The sequence below is a fragment of the Dendrobates tinctorius genome, unplaced genomic scaffold (genome assembly GCF_039654945.1).
Source record: "Dendrobates tinctorius isolate UK_male_01 unplaced genomic scaffold, ASM3965494v1 ptg000145l, whole genome shotgun sequence".
In the NCBI taxonomy this organism is placed as follows: domain Eukaryota; kingdom Metazoa; phylum Chordata; class Amphibia; order Anura; family Dendrobatidae; genus Dendrobates; species Dendrobates tinctorius.
Genome location: NW_027361812.1, coordinates 3,421,898 through 3,444,414, shown reverse-complemented (window position 1 = coordinate 3,444,414; position 22,517 = coordinate 3,421,898). Strand labels below are relative to the sequence as shown.

General features: G+C 46.4%; 1 protein-coding gene across 3 annotated transcripts in view; it reads left to right on the top strand.

Moving 5' to 3' along the window:
• ASIC1 (acid sensing ion channel subunit 1) overlaps nt 1–22,517 on the top strand; it is a 523,004-nt gene that overhangs the window by 397,330 nt on the left and 103,157 nt on the right. The window lies entirely within an intron of this gene.

The window sequence follows — 22,517 nt, the reverse complement described above, 5'->3', positions numbered from 1 at the left end:
GCACCGTCTTCAACAAGAGGGTTCATGCCACTTTTGAAGTTCCACAAGTCCCAAAACAAGGGAAAGTCTCTTCCCAGGATTACACTGTGTCCCATAGACTTTATGACTGCTGCCTGATGTCTTTTGGTCCCTACTGGCGTGGCAAGAGTAACCCAGGCAGTGGGGTAGTTCTTAGTATCCCCATGGATGCAACTAATGCCCACGGTTAAGTTCGTTAGGGCGCTAGAGTCCACCAAACTGGCATGTACCAAAGTTACTTGACTGCCGGAATCCAAGACGGCATTCACACTATAACCGTCAACCTCGACGTGGCACACGTGTTGTTCATTTCCCGTGAGGGTCTCCGCCACACAGACTGACTGCACATATAACAAAAGACGCCTCATAGCGTTACAGTCCATTGGCTCTGTAGTCATTGGGCAGTTAGCTGCTACATGGCCAAGCCCGCGACATCGCCAACATTGTATAGGCCCTTGTCTCCTTGATGGAGATCCCAGACGAGGTCTGCTGGCTTGATGTGAGCCCATACCACCTCCATAGTACTTTGTAGGTCTGCTACCCTTCATTGTGACGTTCTCTTCTTTTGAAGATGAAGTAGGTTTCGCAGGACTCTCCAGCAATTTCTTGGGGAGCCAGTGGGGTGCTAACGTCCCTTGGAGTAGGCTTTCAGAAGCATTGTAGCATTCGACCATATTCACCAACTGGTCAGCGGTAGTTGGGTCACCCTGTCCAACCCACCTCTGGATCTTAGCGGGTAAGGACCGCAGGTACTTGTCTAGAACAACACGCTCCACCATCTGTGCGGACGTCAAAGCCTCTGGTTGCAGCCATTTTTTTACTAGATGGATGAGATCATGCATTTGTGAGCGGGCTGGCTGATGCTCCACAAAATTCCATAAATGCACCCTCTGTGCGCGTACATACGTGTTTACTCCCAGCCTTGCCAGGATTTCGCCTTTGAGTTTGATATAGTCCATAGCATCCGCTCCACTCAGATCGTAATAGGCCTTTTGTGGATCTCCGCTCAGAAATGGAGCAACTACCTCAGCCCATCTGTCCAGGGGTAAGTGCTCACGTTCTGCAATACGTTCAAACATGGTGAGGTATGCTTCCACATCATCGTCTGCGGTCATTTTAAGCAAAGTCTTCTGTACGGCTTTCTGCGCACTAGCAGCGCTTTGTGCACGGTCTCCCTCATCTCGGGGTTGCCGAACCAAGGCCTGTTTTATTGCCTCCAACTGCTCTTGCTGCATCTGGTGTTGCTGCTCCAGAGCCTTCTGGAAGCAAGCATTAGTCTGCTGTTGTTGCACATTTGCTTGCAATAACTGCTTCACTAGTTCCTCCATATTACTGGACTCTTGGCTCTTCAAAAGCGCAGAAGCTTTCAGCCAGGACATACACAGCGTTTTCTCTGCAGTCACAGTCCAGCAGCCACAAGTGCCCGCATTCTCCACCATTTGTGGGGAATAGATAGCTCAGCTGGGATCATTGCTTTGGCACAAGCGTGTGGCTATGAAGTCACTTCAGCAGACTAGCAAGTTCCACATGGATATGAACACGGCATATTTATTGTGCACACTTGTTACTCAATGTTACACATGCCAAACATGAAATAAAACATCTAAGGCCGTCTGGCCACTAACTAACAATAGCAGGCTAACTACAAAATAAACCTATATAACAGCAAAGAAGTCCATGTAATCTTACTGTGTCAGCTCCCAGCTCAGCAGACGAGATAGACTGAGAGCTCCCAGCTCCTCCTGATTATATCAGCTGGACCAGTCAGGAAACCAAAACCTGGATTGAATTAGTGGAGGGGGAGCTACCAGTCCTTTCCATGCTGATCACTAAGGAAACCAGGACTGGATTACAGTGAAATAAACTGGCTTCATCATCAGTACAGGGAGACATATGAAATGAAACGGGGAGAAATATACCTGTTTTCTAGTACCTCTCCCCTTGGCACCTCACAATATATTAGCGCTTTTACGGCTACATAAAACTATAAGCAAAACAACAAAATTTGCATACAAGTCTGTACAATGCCAAAAAAAAATCCATCCTACTATGCCATTAAACCAATTTGCTGGATTAAAAAAGAATGCGTTACCCCACCTGGAGTCTCTGTTTGCACTGTGTTGTTTTAACCATTGGTCTCTAAGTTCACCTATTTTGTCCATACTGGCCCTGATCTGGAGATTGCCAGCTGGGTCGATATAATTACAACAGGTGGGACCAATTATTTGACACATTCCTCCTTCACATTTGTCCCTTAGGCCGCGTTGTATTAAACTGAAACCAGGGATTAGCGGCCCATCCGATTATAGCTAATGAGGCAGATATATCACGAGGCACATCTTTTCCCCAAAATCTAGATTGAGTCCAAGTCTCATTGTGTATGCAGTGTGGGGTTAATACCTTCCATGGCTCCAGAGGTAAGGCTAAGTACGACATAGTCCTTGCAGATACTGGGTTCTGTGTACAGATCCAACAGTCTTTGGTTTCTGTCCTTCCATGTCCTTTATGAGAAGAGCATGATGCCGAATAAGTTTGTTGTCCCAGTCAGCATTTAAGAGTTTGTCCTGTGTCTCTGTAGAGTGCAGTAACCCTGTCACTGCCAGCAAGGTGATTAGGAGAACAGTCATTCTGCTGTTGAAAAGACGTTCTTGCTGTGACTGGCGTGAATCCAGGTGGGCTTTCCCTCAAGTTTTACTGAGGTGGATGTGGTCAGCTGGACTTGGAAGGGGCCGTCAAATCGTGGGTCCAGGCTCCTTCTCACGTGTCTGCGTATAACCACCCAATCACCTGGATTCAGCTGATGCACATCTGCACTTTCATTAGGATCTGGAATGGATGAGAACACATGTTTATGCACCATATTAAGTCTTTCCTGCAAGGCCTGGACATAGGCTGTCATAGAACCGTGTTGCATTTGTAGCACCTGTGGGAAGTCCTGTTTGGTGCACTACCAAACAGGACTTCAAAGGTAGACAAGCCTGTCTTTCTATTTGGAGTGTGTCTGACTGAAAAGAGTGCAAGAGGCAAGCTCTCTGCCCAGCTCTTTCCTGTCTCTGCCATGGCCTTTTGAATTTTCAGTTTAAGTGTCCCATTTAGTCTTTCCACTTTCCCACTACTTTGTGGCCTATATGGTGCATGAAATGCTTGCTGTACACCCAAGGCCTGCATGACTTCCCTTATTATTTCTCCCGTGAAGTGTGTACCCCTATCGCTTTCTATGGTTTCTGGGACACCATACCTGCAGATCAGTTCTTTCATCAGTTTGTCTGCAGTCGTTTTAGCAGTTGCACATTTTACCGGATAGGCTTCCAGCCAACCAGAGAAGAGATCTACACATACTAGAACATTTGCATACACTCCTACCTTGGTAGCTGTATGTAGTCAATCTGCAGTCTCTGAAACGGGTAGAGAGGCCTAGGTGTCGCTTTCTTAGGGACTTTTACTGTTTTACCTTGGTTGTGCTGTGCACAGATGAGGCATGATTGTACGAGTTTCACGGCTGCATAACTGAAACCAGGAGCGATCCAGAAGGCATCTACCATGGCACACATGTGACTTTTTGAGGCGTGAGTGGGGCCATGTCTTGCTTGCGCCATGATTGGGAACAGGGACTTCGGTAGGCACAATTTATCCTTATTCTCCCATACTCCGTTTGAGTTCAGCTCAGCTCCCAGTCTCCCTATGTGTACCGTGGGCAGCCCGTTGCTGGAGAGATTTCAGGACATCTAGGCTCAGTGTGGCTGGAATAAGCTGACTCCCTGCCACCGTCCCCTGCTCCTTAGGCCGCCTTGCTGCTACTTTAGCAGCCTCGTCCGCCCTTATGTTGCCCTCTACCTCCACGGAGTCACCTTTTGTGTGTGCTTTTACCTTGACAATGCCAACCTTGACTGGTAACATCAATGCCTCTATCAATTGTTTCACCAGCTCTGCATTTTTAATGGGCTTACCGGCTGATGTAAGGAACGCTCTGCTTCTCCAGATAGAGCCATAATCATGGGCTATTCCCCATGCATAGTTCGAATCTGTGTAAATATTAGCGACTTTACCTGCACCAGCTCTACACGCCTCAGTGAGTGCCTTCAACTCTGCCTCCTGTGCTGATATTTGAGGAGGGAGTGGTTCAGCTTGGATTACCTCATGTGAGGATACTACTGCATATCCAGTGTAGAATCGCCCATCCTGGTGGTATCTGGAGCCATCTACGAGAAAACTCAAAATCTGCATTAGGAACAGGTTTTTCATGAACGTGTGCAAAACCCACAGTCTCCTGACTCATCAGTCCTATGCAGTCATGTTCATGCGTCATGTTAAAGTATTCTTCCTCACTTGCTAATACGGTCACCAATTCCCCCTTTTCTGAATCCACAGGCAAGAGGGTGGCTGGATTCAGAACGTTACACCTTTTGAGGGTTCTGCAAAGGAATACGTGGATTTCGTCCGCGCTGCCCAAATGATGAAATTCCAGGAGGTTGATAAAGTTTGACAGTGGTTTATTCTACGCGTTTCAAGGTTTTTTGCAACCTCTTCTTCAGGAGATACCACCAGGTGGTAATTTTACTGAAGAAGAGATTGCAAAAAACCTTGAAACGCGTAGAATAAACCACTGTCAAACTTTATCAACCTTCTGGAATTTCATCATTTGGGCAGCGTGGACGAAATCCACGTATTCCTTTGCAGAGCTCTGTTTCAGATAGTCGGTGACCGACTTGTGGATCTGCAGCAGCCCTTATCTATACATGCTTTGAATACCTACTACCAGGTGAGCAGTTTTTTGTCAAACCGCTTACTTTATTTGTGGGATAAGACCCTATATTGCGCTTGTGTCTCCCTCTTTCCTCACAATACCTTTTGAGGGTGACATACTCAGTAATTATTAGAGCACATTCAAGTCTGAGCTGTCTGGCCATAGACAGATGTTTTGGTTGAACTTGTGTGAGTATGGAATGGATGTCATGTGGGGAATAGATTGTCAAAGGAAACGTCAGTGTGATCTCACATGCCTTTCTTATTAGTAGTGCAGCTTATCCAAGGCCTGCAGTAGGTCACCAAACCTAGAAAGGTGCGTAGATGCTGATGTGAGCTGGTTAGAGGGAGATTTTGAATTGCCTGTTGCCTGTCTTCAGTCAGGTGTCTCGTCCCTTTTGCAATACAATGTCCCAAAAATGTCACCTTTTGTTTGTAATACTGTAATTTGTCACCTTGCAGCCCTTTTCTGCTAAAAAAAAACATAGCAAGGAAACTGTAGCTTCCCTGCAGGACCTCTGGTCCAGGCATAACAGCAAAAGGTCATCCACGTACTGTAATAGTACAATCTGCGGAAGAGGTGATTGCCACTACTCAAAGATCCCTACCATAGCTGCTGATTAGATGGTAGGGGATTTCTTTCCCCCTTTGTGGGAGGACTGTCCAACAATATTGTTTACCTTTATGAGTAAAGGAAAAGATACTGTCAGCCAGGGTGAAGGGGTACAGAGAAAAATGCACCCGCTAAATCAATGACTGTGAAACATTTTGACATCACTGGGATCTGTGACACATGTGTGTGGATCAGGGACGATTGAGCTTATACTCTCTGTAACATCATTAATAGCCCTTAAGTCATGAACCATTCTATAAGTGTCAGGGGAACCCTTCGGTCCTTTTTTCTTAATGGGATACAAAGGGGTGTTGCAGGGGGAAGATCTTTGCACTAGAACCCCTGCCTTAACATACTCTTCAATATCTCTGCTCAGGGCCATTGATTTGGCTAGGCTCAAGGGGTATTGCTTTAAACAAGGAGGAGTGGTTCCTTTTTTCAATTTAATCATGACGGGGGGAAAGGGCAGCCGACCCACATCAGTTTTTCCCCTTGCCCAAACAGTGTCGGGCACCTGTCCCATTTCCTCATCCTCAGGCGTTTTGGTGTCAGGTGTTAGTTTCACCGCTTTTGTCATATACACCATTGCTGCAATCTTACACAAATGTTTATCTGAGACAGGACTTGTGACTGTAATACCCTCAGGAGAGTACTGTATGGTGGCCTGGATCGCACTCAGCACATCTGCTCCCAGTAAATTCATAGGGGTATTGTCACTAACAATAAGTTTTGTAAGCACCTCTTGGCTATCTCATAATTTTAGTCTTATTTGTTTAGTCATAGGGGCTTTTGTCACTTGCCCCTCTACCCCCACACATTCCACTATCTCATTAGTAATCATGTCTGGCATTATCAAATCTTTGTTTACCACAGCCCCGGCTGCCCCAGTGTCAATCAAAAATTATGCCTCTTTCCCTCCCGGCATTGTTATGGTGGTCATCAAGGCAGGACCAGGTCCGAAGGGGACAAGAACAGGGTACACATTTGTCACTGGGTTGCCAGTTTCCTAGTCTGTATGTTGAGGAGGTGGAAGATTGGTCTGCTTACTCTCCTTTATAGGGTTTTTGCAATGGTTGGCGTAGTGCCCATTCTCACCACAATTCCAGCACCTTACTGTTTCTATGTCCCTAGGTCCCTTGCTACGTCTCCACTGTTTTCCTTGTGTTTCAGCATACATGACAGGTTGTCTTATCGTCCTTGTTTGCTCAACTTCTTTAGCTACCTTAAGGAGGTCTTTTGGATGTACATATCTTCATTCAGGTCTGGCTGTCTGTACTGCGTCTCAAGTCTTTGTTCAAACCGTCAATGAATGCATTCACCAGTATTCTAACACCAAGTGGGCTTATGCAAATGTACCCCATGTCTGCCCATTTCAGCTGTAATCATCTAAAGTACATCTCTACACGCTCTCCTTTTTGCTGTGTCACGTTAGTCAGGAGTACAGACTGCTCTGATTGTTCTATTGTAGCCCATTGTTTTAGTGACTCACAGTATGTCTCCCCAGGCCGTGCAGAGTTATCATCCATGCCCCAAGTCTGATTCTTTGCCACATTTGTGTGTGTCTTAATTATATGTCCTAGTGCGTCACCTGCCTTTAAACTCACCAACCTCTCTAGGTCTGCCCAGGTACACTTATACGTCTCCTGTATTTCCTTTATGTGTCTGAAAAACGGGAATGGTTAGTTTTCAGGGTCAGGCAGCTGCTCTAGCAAAGCTAGCTGGTCAGAGGGGCTCCAGGGATAATACACCTGCATCTTTATTATTCTACTTGCCCTTCTAGGTCCTGATGTGGTTGGTCGTCTGATGTCTACTGTCAGCTTACTCCTCAAAGGTCAATGTCCCCACTACCCACTAACCACACTATTATGTCAGCTTCTTACGTCACTACATATGATCTTGTCTGGACAGGATTTAGCACAACTCGCTTAGGTCAGTAGCACAGGTCACACAAGTAGCTATTCAGGCTGGGTTTGTCTGAGTCTGACCACAGTGTTTACAAGTCCATCTGTTTTGTCTGGGTCTCTGGTTAAACTTTGTCAATCAAACATTCATAATACACCTTCCACACTGCTGCGCATTCTCAAACATCATTTATTCACTTGCTATTTTCTTCCCTTGTCTGTGCCTTTTTGTACATCCAAATATTCAGACTCTGGTATTTTTGTCTTTTTCAATATTGGTCCCACTTGTTTCACTGCTTCCTTTCTTCTCTGTCTTTTACAATTTGCATAGCTGTCTTGGATCCCATTGGGGGCACCGACTGTAGACAGAAAAAGTTGCCCATGGCTTCAACTTTTCCTCCCGACAGCTCACCTTTCTTCTGAAATGCCCTCTCAGTGTGCCTGACTTTGTCTTACAGGCCACTCTTAGCAAGTCAGAGAGAGCCTGCCAAGGTGTAGCGGGAAGGCTCCTTGCCTCTCACCCGGTAGACCTACAGGATGTAATGAGAAGGCTCTCTGCCTCTCACCCATTAGATCAGCTGGCTAGAATAGGAATAGGCCTTATTCCTTCCATCCCACCTCCATGGAACATGGGAAGGCTGCTTCAACTTAGACAGCTCATCTTTCTTCTAAAATGCCCTTCTGTGTGCCTGGACCTCTGTCTTACAGCCCACACATAGCAAGTCAGAGTGAGCCTGCCAAGGTGTATCCAAAAGGCTCCTTGCCTTCGCCTCTCACCCACAACAAAAAAACCAGCTGACTAAAGTAAGAAGGCCCAGGTGTGATAGGCCTCTAACCTACTTTATCAGTCATACAGTCGGCTACCTCCTCTGTTGATCCAGAACATGCCATACAAATTAACCACACAACTAGAAGCAGGTTCAACCACATTAATGACCAAACAATCACTTACAATTTCCTTCTAAGTTAGGCACCATATTTTACTTTCAACTTCCAACTTCAACTTCCAAAATTTCATTCCACTTCAATTAAGTACTGTTGCTTTAAAATGCACAAATCTAATAGCGAGCATTTCACCAAGGACAACCACAGAGAATCTTGAGCACAGCTCTGTGCCCCCTCCCATTAGACCCTCAGAAGAGATAAGACGAGAGAAGAGCGAAACCGCGCAGCCCTTTCATTCCCCCCTCCCATCAGAATGTAGTGTCCTTCATAAAGTAACAGAATGCCGTAGCTCTTTAGACTTAAAATCAATTTCTGCAAAAAAACTCAAAATCATGGGATTTCACTGTAAGAGCAGGTAACTGTATAATGTGAGTAATCGAGTCTTACCCTTTTCTGACCAAATGCATCCAGGAAACTTTACAATGTAATGCCACATACAACACGAGCTATACGAGCTATATCATTACTCAATTCATTCAATCTGAGATGTAGATTGAAATATCCATAACGCATCTGTCCAGGATCTCCCACAAAAACTAGAAAGGTAACAATCTCTTGACACAAAATGATGTGGGATGATTCATTCATACGTGCTCATTTAGGGATTTTTTTTTTCACTTTTCAGTGGTCATCTGATTTTACAAAGAGAAGAGAACAAAAATCCCTTATCTCAATCACTCTGCCTAATTCAACTCATTCAGAGGTTTTCATCCCCATTGCTCTTCCCCTCTCCCCATCTGCTACTCACCTTTTATCTCTAACCTCCTCGTTAGGCCTTTCGCAGCTTACTAATTCTCCAACGCATGAAGACGGAACTCCCTCGACTTGGTCTTCTCTCGGCTTTGTGCAGTGGATGATTTTGCAAACTCCCCTCTCCCGCTCTCTGACCACAATCTTCTTTCTTTCTCTATCAAGAACTGCCAGGCTGCTCAGGTCACCCCCACTGTCCATACTTATAGAAACATACAGGCCATTAACACCCAGAAACTTATGAAGAACTTGCAGTCATCATTGGCCCCTATCTCCTCCCTCTCATGTCCTGATTCTGCATTGAAGCATTACAATGAAACATTTCAAAGTGCCCTGGATGAATTTGCACCCCCTATAAATAGAACTCCACAACACAGACGGCAACAACCCTGGCATACCCTGCAAACACGTTTCCTGCAGCGGTGCTCCAGGTGCGCCGAACGTCTGTGGAGAAAATCCAATCTACACGAAGATTTCATCCATTATAAGTTTATGCTTAAAACATACAACACTGCCCTTCACCTCTCCAAACAAACCTATTTCAACACCCTCATCACCTCACTGTCCAATAACCCGAAACGTCTCTTTGACACTTTTCATTCTCTACCCAACCTAAGAGTACACGCCCCAACCATGGAGCTCCGAGCTGACAATCTGGCCAATTACTTCAAAGAAAAAATTGACCAGATTCGACAGGAAATTATCTCCCAATCACCTCAAACCATGCACTGTCCTCCCTCCCCCACTGCATCTAGCTCACTCTCTGATTTTGAACCAGTCACAGAAGAAGAAGTAAGCAGGCTCCTTGCATCTTCTCGCTCAACCACTTGCGCCACTGACCCATTTCCGTCACATCTCCTCCAGTCCCTTTCCCCTGCTGTCACCCCTCACCTATCTAAAATATCTAACTTCTCTCTCTCTCTTCTGGTATCTTTCCCTCCTCATTTAAGAATGCCATCATACATCCACTACTTAAAAAACCATCCCTCGACCAAAACTGTGCCGCTAACTATAGACCTGTCTCTAATCTTCCCTTCATCTCTAAACTCCTGGAACGCCTGGTCCACTCCCATCTTATCCACTATCTCTTTGATAACTCTCTTCTCGACCCTCTCCAATCCGGTTTCCGCTCTTTACACTCTACTGAAACTGCACTCACTAAAGTCTCTAATGATCTACTAACAGCTAAATCAAATGGTCATTACTCCATGCTAATTCTCTTGGATCTCTCTGCAGCATTCGACACTATGGATCATCAGCTCCTCCTCACTATGCTCCGTTCCATTGGCCTCAAGGACACCGTTCTCTCCTGGTTCTCCTCCTATCTCTCTGACCGCTCCTTTAATGTATCTTTTGCCGGTTCCTCCTCCTCTCACCTTCCCCTTACTGTTGGGGTTCCTCAAGGATCGGTTCTAGGCCCCCTCTTCTTCTCCTTGTACACTGCCCCTATTGGTCAAACAATCAGTAGATTTGGTTTCCAGTACCATCTCTATGCTGATGACACCCAATTATATGCTTCTTCTCCTGACATCACGCCAGCCTTTCTAGAAAACACCGGCGATTGTCTAAACGCTGTGTCTAACATCATGTCCTCACTATATCTGAAACTGAACCTGTCAAAGACTGAACTCCTTGTGTTTCCTCCCTCTACTAATGTACCTATACCCGACATTGCCATTTCTGTGGTGGTTCCACTATTACTCCCCAGCAACATGCCCGTTGTCTTGGGGTCATACTTGACTCCGTGCTTTCCTTTGCCCCCCACATTCGATCAATGGCTCGCTCTTGTCATCTGCACCTCAAAAACATTTCAAGAATTTGACCTTTTCTTACTTTTGACTCTGCAAAAACTCTTACTGTTTCTCTTATTCATTCTCGTCTCGACTATTGTAACTCTCTTCTAATCGGTCTCCCTCTTACCAAACCCTCCCCTCTCCAATCTGTCTTGAATGCTGCAGCCAGGATCATATTCCTCATCAATCGTTACACCGATGCCTCTACCTTGTGCCAGTCATTACACTGGCTACCCATCCACTCCAGAATTCAGTTTAAACTTATTACCCTCACCCACAAAGCCCTCCATGGCTCAGCACCACCCTACATCTCCTCCCTTGTTTCAGTATACCACCCTACCCACACCCTCCGTTCTGCTGATGACCTGAGGTTAACATCCTCAATAATCAGAACCTCCCACTCCCGTCTCCAAGACTTTACACGTGCTGCGCCAGTTCTTTTGAATACACTCCCCAGGTCAATACGATTAGTCCCCAATCCCCACAATTTTAAGCGTGCCCTGAAAACGCATTTATTCAGACTGGCCTATTGCCTCAACACATTAACCTAATCTATCCCTGTGTGGCACAGCCAAAAGTTTTACCATAACCTGGTTCCCCGCATCATGTTCCCACATGCTTTATGCATCCATTAGCCCTCTGTGTCTGTACTGTTACACACTTAACATTATGACTGGTCCATACAATCAGGGCAACTGTTACCACCCACCTTTCGTGTCTACCTCTTTCCTCATAGACTGTAAGCTAGCGAGCAGGGCCCTCATTCCTCTTGGTATTTGTTATAATCTATGTGATTATTGTTATGCTGTAATGTCTATTGTCTGTACAAATCCCCTCTGAAATGTAAAGTGCTGCGGAATATGTCGGCGCTATACAAATGAAATTTATTATTATATTATTATACAAGGACTCACACAGCCTGCCTATCTTGCACTTTGGATTTGACACCTTAACCTACAGCAGTGTCCACTGACACTCTGAGAACACCAAAGCCAACTTCTTAAACAACAAGAATCAATGAAAACCAAAACAACCTAAAAACCACAGTCCTATGCAAAATACAGCCTCATATGATTTACTGCTAATCCAAAATTAACACTGCACGGAGTCTATCCCAGGCTCTGTCCTACACAGTACACCAGTACACAACCAGTTAGTATATTAGTATATTGTCAGAACAGATTGACAGATTATACAGATGACACTTATTATCTTATTCAACTCTCATACGGACATGCTCACTGCTCACTGGTGATGTAGGTTCTTTTGAACTGTGTTGTACAGCCTTACCCAGAGATATGTAGACATCCTTAGAGAGGTTGCAAATGCAAAATCAATGTAAGATTAAATGTTCTCACCTGCTGCAGCCTGGATTTTGCATATTCAACCTCCCAGGAAGCTCCCACATACGGATTCCGAATAGGCTGGTTTCCACGGTCCCCATCGGGCGCCAAAACTGTCGTAGATGCTTTTCATTCTGACCCAAAGCCAGGTAAGCTAGATCACCAGTGAGTCCAAATTAGGAGTTTTCGACCCTTAATTTACAAGCACTTGGAGACAAAAGACACTGCTCGCACACGGGCCATGGGCAGATCACTTTATCTGACGTAATGAAATACAAGGCAATCTTTTATACCATTTACAACAATATGTACTTCTATGGAGCTCATGTGGCCCCCACCATCACCCACCATCACCTCAGGGTCGTACCTTGTTTACATTGTACCCAGAACACATTGTGGCTGACTATTGAGAACATATATGATAACAAGTGTGTCTCCTTGAAACAGAGACTAATAGTCTGCAGTGTCATAAGAATAATTCTAGCAATAATAGGCAAAAGGCAATTGAAGTATTAAAGGCAATTAAAGGGATATAAAGTCATTCCATTAACCCTTCTATATCATGATCGTCTAGTTAAGCCCCTTCAGGCTCTCCCTGGACCGTGGCACAGTGGTTCCATAACCATGTTCATAATAGTATATGACCACATATAGAGTATTGTTATACTCAGGAGAAATTGTTTTACAAATTGTGTAGTTATCTGAGTTGCTATCAATTAACAGTTTCTGAGGCTGGTAACTGATGAACTTATCCTCTGCAGCAGAGGTAATTCTTGGTCTTTCCAGTGGCATTCGTCATAAAAGCCAGTTTTATCATAGTGATTGATTGTTGTCATGACTGTACTTAAGAATGCTTTCAAGGTTCTAGCCATTTTTCAGCTTGACTGACTTTTATGTCTTAAAGTAAAGATGGACAGTCATTTCACTTTATTTAGTTGTGTATTTTTTGCCACATTCCGGCTCAAAACTTTTGTGGAATAGGGGTCAGGACTGTACCAACTCTGCAAAATATGACCTCTTGATGTCTCTGAGGCATATCTGTTCTTTGGAAGCCAGTCCAGGTGACTACCTGATGAATCTGCTTGAGAAAATGCTGAGGGGGTGTAAAGATATTATCTAAAAGATGTTAGTAAAAAGGGCTGGACTTTGAGAAATCAAAGGTCTAACACATATTCCAACTTGTTTCACTTGGGTTTCTTTATTCCTTATTTTACAATATGTTCCTTTATGGTTTAGCTGCATTAATTTTGAAACTACAATGTGCACATTCCAATAAGAAAAAGGAAAACCATTGCATGAACCAGTTTTGCCCAAATTTCCGACTGGTACTGAATCAACAGTGTCTTCAAAAAATGGCACCAGCGAACGGGGGCGTGGCTAACAGCCAAAGGAGCAGGACGTGCTGATCAGAGCTCCTCTCATCCCAACTACAATCCAGCCATTTCTAAACCCCCTATAGCCCATCCACTCTCACCTGGGGCTGTGGTGACTTGGAGGAGACCCGTGGGGTGACTCCTGCCCGCTGTGGTCGCGTCCGGGCCCGTGGAACGAGGCGGACGCTTGCAGCCTACTTGCAGGCCCGGGACCTGTCGGAGGTGCATCTGGCCCGCCGCTGACTTGGGAGCCCGGAGATTTCCTGCCCATGACTTGAGCACTGATGATGGGGAGAAGCAGTCGCTTACCCCTCTCCATCCCCCAACTGGACCGCGGGGAGAGCCTGCGTGGGACCGCTTGGTGAGCCAGGAGAGAACGCGGTATCTTCTGCGGCCTGCGCTTCCAGTGAGACCGCTACCTGGAGCGGGCAGCTCGCTGGCAACACTGATAGCGGGAAGCGCGGTGGTAGCGCTGAGGAGGTAACACAGGAGGGGGCACCAATAAGCTAATACCCGGAGGCGGGTGACTCACTGAGACACAGGGGTACCCGGAGATCCCCCGGGCTAGGAGTATACTACAGGAGCCATACTACAGCCCCTCTACAATCTCCTTCTAAATAACAGAAGCCCTATAGAGCTGATATAACCCTAATTTCAGCCAGATCCCAGGATTGGGGGACTATTTTTTCTCTGATTTTTCTGCAGCTGAAAAGAGAAAGTAAAAATCTGTATGACTGGGTACTATATTCATCTCTGTCTCATGGTACATATAAAGGAGTGGGGCTGCACCTGGGTCGCCCCACATGGGCGTCGGGCGGGGAACACCAGGGGAGCGGGGGGTTACTCGGTACCGGGCCTGTGTCAGACGGGAACGTGTCACAGCAGCGGCGACCTGGTCCGTGGCCCTGGGCGCCCAATATCAATGGCGGTGATGTTAATGGTGTTAGAGTTTATAGGAATAGTTTGTGACGTCACCCGTGGTGTTTGGCAAATAAGATGTTGAGCCAACGCTGCATGCAGATCGACTGGGACTGATGTTGTGCTGCAACAAAGATGGTGTAGCTCCCCACAGGTGGAGCTGTAGTCCCAGGGGAGTGTAGGTGCAATGGATGTGGAGAGGCGCAGAATGGTACGGATGCTGGTACCCAGAGGTAGCAGTGTTGGAATAACTGGAGGATACCAGAGTATGTGGTTCCAAAGCTTTACTCACTGTTTGCAGTTCACACCACTGCCTGCCTCCATGCTGTGTTCTCCGGGTCAGGGCTCCAGCCAACCTCCAGGCAGGAGAGGATTCTCCCTTCCACACTCCGCCAACATGTACCTTACTGAACGACTCCTCCAAAGCGCCTTTAGGTACGAAGCACTCCAGTACTTAGTTACTCTGGAATGCCTCTCTAGGTGTTCCTAGTCTTTACTTGTATGACAGACAGCTGTAGCCTCTATCGGGGACTCCTCTCAGAGTCCTGGCTCGCAAATCGATTGCTGTTGTGTCCCAAGTCTATGATGGGAGCAAGGCGTTAGCGGCTCACTACTCCTCCGTTGTCTGTTGCCGGACATAAAGATCCAATCAACCTCGGGGACCGGGCCCTGGCCTTTGTGCTCTCTGGACTGGAAGGGTTCTCTCTCTTTCTCAAACTTCTTCCCACCATCCTTCTATTCTCCTTCGTTCCAATCTGTTCTCTCTTATGGAATCTGTAGTCTTCGGTCTATGTCTCTTTCTCCTTCTCTTCCTTCCCTGAGGAGCTCGTTCCACTAAGACCAGTCCACAGCCTCTCCTGACTGACTGTCTTCCTCCGCCTTGAGCCCCTCTCAGGCTGACCTGCTGTCAGCCTGCTCTCTCTCTCTCTCAGACCCTCGTCTGACTCCCTTCTCTGGGACTCACCCCAGACTGACTGACTTTCAGACTGACCTGAAATCCTACACTTTCCCTCTCTTTTGTATCATCAAACTCCACCCGCCTCCCAGCACATCTCGTGTTGCGAAGCAGGGTTCCACGAGGGGTGCTCTGCTAACCCCCAGCTTGAAGCTGTTAGGTTGCCCCACTGAACTATCCTGTGTGTGGAATGCAGGTGTGGAGCGTGGTCAGGAGTTCCCACCTTACCCGGATGGTGGGGCACTACACCTTAGGAGAAGGTGCAGTACCTCTGTGGCGACTGAAGCATCATGCGCGCCACATTTCCCCCCCCCCATTAAACGCAGCACATCCGCGGGCTGTAAGACAACAAAAGGTACAGTACAGGAACACACAAAAAATTTGTAAATGCTATTTAACAATACTTATCTAATCTTCCTAGTATAGGAGGCACATTTCTTAAACGTTACAAACAGGCTAACTTCCTATCTAAATATCAAAAGTTTACTTAAGTGCAATTCTCAATTCAAAGTGCTATACTCAACACATTTTCTTTATTACATTTGCTATCAATTATTCTCTTTTCCTTTTTCTCTTTCTTTCTACTGGACGCAAGACACTGACCATCTACACTTGGCCTGTCACCTGTCACTTTCAATTCTTCAGTCTCTATTCAATTCTCACAATCTATCTCAAAACTTTTCTAATTCTCTGTATCAAATATTCTATAAAAGACATTTACTTTTCATAAGGCAAAACATTATCAAATACGTTATCATAAAACATTCAAAATTCTTGTAAGGTGCTGAACACTGCTCCCAGTCGGGATTTCTTGCAGTGTCCCTTTAGGTAGTCATCATTCTTCGAAAAGTGTACATGCAAAAACATTATCTTCGCAAAGAGTCTTTGTATGTAAAACCAACAAAGGGCACCTAAAGAGGTGCAAACTATTTACAAGACAGTTTTGGATCATACAGCGTTCATGATCTCCACAGTTCCATTGTAGAAAAAACACTGCCAATCAAAAACAGGCAACAAAAGTGCTACCGAAAAAACATGATAGCCAAACAAAGCACAACTGGTGCAAACAAAACCCTCCTGGGTACGAGACTTTAGTAACTTTTAGCGGCTACCAGACTCCTCTTCCCACGGTGTCAAGCCAGAGATCTTTGGTTTGGGCTGCCAAACTGGAGGTGATGCAAGAGCAGCCTGTTTCTTGGAAACAGGTACCTGAGCAGTCTGTGGGGTACTGGTGGATGGAGCATTGACCGGTCTTGATGGTAGGTACCTCTCGATGAACTCTGCCAGGATACGTCGTACATTCAGGGCGTACCATCCTCTGAGTCCCTCATGCCGGGTAAAGGTCACATATTCCCCAGGCTGCAGGTCTCGATCTGGATGTTCTCTCCTCAGATGGGACTCCACATCCCACCGGTTAAAGAACAGGTCGCTGATTCTTTTGGGGTCCGCAATAAATCCGAACCCTTTCTCTCGGTTCACATTCAGCACCTGCCCCCAACCAGCTGCATCCCGGGGGCCATGATGACCTGCACGGGCCCTCTCCTTCCGGCTCAAATCCGAGCCCAGTACAGCCATTCTCCTCTGCACCCTCTTCCGGTATTCATCTGCCAGTTTTTTAAGGGTAGCTCGGCAGTAGGCCTCATTCTGTTCTTCCCGGGACCTGCTTTCACCCACAGCACCAGCATCCCGGTCCCAGACCAGGTCCAGGACGACCTGGCCAGCCGCTGCAACTGAGGTACACCCCGGGGCATCCCCAGGTGGAGGGACATCCGACATACCTGGGGCCTCCTGGCGGTGCGGCCTCTGCTCCGGTGCAGGTGGTGATGGAGCGGATGGTGGCTCCGGATCCGCAGGGGTATCTGCGGGGACCTGCGTAGCCGCATCAGGTCCGGGCGGGAGCTCCACTTCCACTCCCGGGTCCTCCGGTAAATTTCACGGGCAGGTGGCTCTCAGCTGTACGGTCAATGTGGATGTATAGGTCAGCGCCATTCGGGGGCAGCCCGGTGTAGCCGCAGGTACAGTAGGACTGGGTACCTCGGGTGGAGGCCCTGCCGGCGCGCGGTGCCGTCTCAGCCTCTCCAGCGCATCCCTTCGCAGCTGCAGACGGGTAGTCAATTCGGTGATTTCTTCTTGTACCTGCCGACAAATCGTGCTGGTTTCAGGGTTGGAGCCATCAGCCATGGCGCCGGGGGTTTGCACTTCCCCGCGCTCCGCAGGCCTCCTTCCCTTACTCTCCAAAATGGCGTTCTGGCGTTCTTCTTCTTGCTCTGCCCTTCTGCTCGCCTCTGGCTTTCTCTGCCCCTCCTTCCGGGGGCGGCGTCTTCTTCCCGCACCTCCATACCAAGCCAGTATACGAACCCCTTGGGGGGTGGGCCATGCATCGGTCACATAGTAATTCAGGCAAGGACGGCCCAAGCCTCTTCGCGGTCTTTTCTTAGGACCTCCCATCTCTTCACGCCCTTCTTCTCCGCGCCAGCGGCCATTTCTAATGTCCATTTTACAGTCTATTAAATTTGGTCTTCTGCACATTTTCAAAAGTAGTAAATCCAAGGCACACAGAACCCGATGGCATCAGGTCTCGTCATCCTGTTCATGACGCCAAGATTGGGTCGCCGCATGCGGGCATCGGGCGTGGCACACCCAGGGCAGCGGGGGGTTACTCGGTACCGGGCCGATGTCTGGCGGGAACGTGTCACAGCAGCGGCGACCCGGTCCGTGGCCCTGGGTGCCCAATATCAATGGCGGTGATGTTAATGGTGTTAGAGTTTATAGGAATAGTTCGTGATGCCACCCGTGGTGTTTGGCAAGTAAGATGTTGAGCCAACGCTGCATGCAGATCCACTGGGACTGATGTTGTGGTGCAGCAAAGATGGTGTAGCTCCCCACAGGTGGAGCTGTAGTCCCAGGGGAGTGTAGGTGCAATGAATGTGGAGAGGCACAGAATGGTACGGATGCTGGTACCCAGATGTACCAGTGTTGGAATAACTGGAGGACACCAGAGTATGCGTTCCAAAGCTTTACTCACTGTTTGCAGTTCACACCACTGCCTGCCTCCGTGCTGTGTTCTCCGGGTCAGGGCTCCAGCCAACCTCCAGGCAGGATAGGATTCTCCCTTCCACACTCCGCCAACATGTACCTTACTGAACGACACCTCCAAAGCGCCTTTAGGTGCAAAGCACTCCGGTACTTAGTTACTCTGGAATGCCTCTCTCTAGGTGTTCCTAGTCTTTACTTGTATGACAGACAGCTGTAGCCTCTATCGGGGACTCCTCTCAGAGTCCTGGCTCGCAAATCGGTTGCTGTTGTGTCCCAAGTCTATGATGAGAGCAAGGCGTTAGCGGCTCACTACTCCTCCGGTGTCTGTTGCCGGACATAAAGATCCAATCAACCTCGGGGACCGGGCCCCAGCCTTTGCGCTCTCTGGACTGGAAGGGTTCTCTCTCTTTCTCAAACTTCTTCCCACCATCCTTCTATTCTCCTTTGTTCCAATCTGTTCTATTTCTCTTATGGAATCTGTAGTCTTCGGTCTACGTCTCTTTCGCCTTCTCTTCCTTCCCTGAGGAGCTCGTTCCACTAAGACCAGTCCTCAGCCTCTCCTGACTGACTGTCTTCCTCTGCCTTGAGCCCCTCTCAGGCTGACCTGCTGTCAGCCTGCTCTCTCTATCAGACCCTCGTCTGACTCCCTTCTCTGGGACTCACCCCAGACTGACTGACTTTCAGACTGACCTGAAATCCTACACTTTCCCTCTCTTTTGTATCATCACACTCCACCCGCCTCCCAGCACATCTCATGTTACGAAGCAGGGTTCCACGAGGGGTGCTCTGCTAACCCCCAGCTTGAAGCTGTTAGGTGGCCCCACTGAACTATCCTGTGTGTGGAATGCAGGTGTGGAGCATGGTCATGAGTTCCCACCTTACCTGGATGGTGGGGCACTACACCTTAGGAGAAGGTGCAGTACCTCTGTGGCGTCTGAAGCCTCAGGGGCGCCACACACCTGCTGACCGCTTAGTGCTACTGCACGAACTCTATATCTTCAGTTTTTCATATGGTAAAAATCAATTCTATCTAATGCCCAAGCGGTGTCCATAGCTCATTTGTATAGATACAAAAGCACCAATATAGGACTGTAGAAGCTCACATCAGAAATACGCTGGTGCATAGTTGTGGATTACAAAAATTACCCCATAACCTGATGAAATTCAACACGGAGGACATGTGCGGCCCTGATAAGCTATGATCATGGTGCACTAGGACTGCCACCACGGGCACAAACAAGCACTCAAATGTATAATTAAACCCCTTGATTTGAAATGCAAAACACAGGAGGTCTCTAAGCAATGCGTCCCAAAAAATCCACTGCATCTGAAATTAATACTCGATCGATCACACATTTACTGTCCCAACGTACAAAACCGGCAAGTCACGTCATGTCAGCATTGTAATCAACCTCATCAAGTTCTAGAAGTCCCCCTCAGAGGTCACAACAAACTGACCCGACTGTTTCTGCAAATATGATTCCAATGACAATGGAGGACCTACTGGCTACCATTCAGAAAACATTCCGAGCTGAACTCTCAACTGCTGTGGACAATTTTATGCAACAAATCCAAGATATTGCCCAAAGAACCAATGATGCAGAGAAAAGAATGGACGACACCGCTGATGCCATTGAATATGACAGAGAACAGCTACAGGAGCAAGATGCTAGAGTTGAATTCCTATAGCTTAAATGTGAGGACTTGGAAAATCGCTCACGACGGGCTAATATTAGAATTAAGGGGCTACCAGAAAGCAATACTAATTTAATGGAAACTGCCTCGAACCTCTTCGGTGCTCTCCTACCTCAGGAGGACCCTGCCACTTTACGAATAACCAGAATTCATAGATCACTGGGAGGACCTAAACCGGACGCTTCACCAAAGGACATTGTCCTTAAAATGCACCATGAAGAATCTAGAGACCTGATCCTGACTGCAGCTCGTAAAATACTGTATATAAACTACCAGGGGTCCCAGATGCTGTTTTTCTGTTTCCTGACATCTGCCTGGTGACTCTGCAGAGGAGAAAAGCCATGAAAGATGTAATAATGGCTCTAATCAAGGCAAACATCAAATATAGATGGGGATTCCCACATGCATTAATCTTCTCACTTGGTGACACTACCTATTCGCCAAAAAATCAAGAAGAAGGTAAAAAGGCACTAGAAAAAGCGGGTATCCCTGTGCTGGATTCAGGAGCATTACCACAGAGACAAAGACCTCGCAGAGACTGGACTGAAGTCCGCTGTGCAAGGCCCAACAGACCACAGCACAACAGTTAATTTGCTACCTGAGGCCTTTGTAGAGGCATGTGCTGAGATCGACCCAAAGAGTAGTAAAAAAAAAAATAAAGTCAAGACATTGTTCCGATGTTACCGCTAATTAACACCCATTATAGAGAGTTTTAAAATATGTTATTTTCCTTCTGTTTTAGAGTGCTGTGCCCTTGGAATATTCATGCTACTCCACCTTGGGATATTGCTGTCTCAGGTCCTACTGATAATGGACCGACACGCTTTAGCCCACAAACTGGTTATTGGTTGTAACCGTTTATCTTGTTGTATTTTCCCTTTTTACCTTACTGCTTTTCGTTTCCCTTAAAATAGTGCTGAAGAGATTTAAAGGTACAGTTAATATGATAGATGAAGTGGAACAATTCACTACACACTTTGTCATTTTAGGTGATTTAATAGGATTTCCTCACACAACTTAAATGTTCAAGACATTATCGCACAATGTTAGGGGGTTTAACTCCCGGATAAAAAGAAAACGTGCCTTTATTGATTATCAACAACATTCCCCTGATGTGATATTCCTACAGGAAACTCATTTTTCTAATAATTCATCCCGCAAATTCCTCCATAAGCTTTACTCAAGATTCTTTTTAGCTTCACATGATAAAAAAAACTAGAGGAGTCGCCATTCTGCTTCACAGTTATTTCCCGTTTATACAAGAGGACATAATTAAAGACACAGAGGGCAGATATATAATCCTCTGGGGCAAGGTGCAGGAGAAACGAGTTTGCTTAGTTAGTTGTTACGCACTCTCAACCTTACAAATGAAGACCATTAAATCAATTGCAAGATCACTGAACTCCGTTCCATACGACAATGTCATATGGGGGGGGCGATTTCAACTTGCCCATAGATGCAACACTTGATAGCTCTAATAATAAAAGATCTGACATATCACAGAAAGAAAAAACTGTACTTAAAGCTATTCTCCAAGCTCATAACTTGGTTGATACATGGAGAGAAACTCACCAACAAACAAGATGTTATACCTACTTTTCTAGAGTCTACCTTTCATATTCCAGGATAGACTGGATTCTCGCTAACTCAGAAAATATACCTTCACTGTTGTACTCTAGACATATTCCCTCTTCATGGTCTGACCATGATAGTGTGCTCTCTGTGTTTAAATTTGACCTAGCAACCTCACGACTCTATAAATGGAGATTAAACGAATCCTTATTATCGGACCCCCAAATGAGATCATTAGTTGAACGCGAACTTAAAACCTTCTCTCTCTCGAACACTACTCCTGGTGTGCCTGTGGGTAACGTGTGGATGGCCCACAAAAAATACATCACGGGTATATTTATTAGGATCGCCTCCCAAAAAAAAGAGAGACCGTCTCCAAGAACAAATATCACTTGAAAATGAGCTTCTTAAATTAGAAAACGCCAAACAATCGTGCCCCTCATTATACCTAACCAAACGAATATACGATTTAAAATTGCAATTAAACACCTTATTAACTACTCATACTGAAAGAGCAATACGGTGGACACAAACAAAATTTTATCGGTTTTCCAACAAAATGGATCGAATGCTTGCAAGAAAATAAAAGCAAACAGAGAGATTAAACGCTGTCTTCTCTATAAAAGATGAGCAGTCCCAAACTACTTTTAACCCAAACAGAATTTACAAAACATTCCAAAATTATTATCAAAAGCTGTACACTGATAATACGAATTTCTCTTTGCCCAAACTAAATGACTTTCTGTCTAATGTCCCCCTACCTTCTTTAACCCCGACTTACGCTACAACACTACACTCTCCTATCGCTGAGGAGGAAATTACCTCTACTATCAAACATCTAAAAATTGGGAAGGCCCCTGGC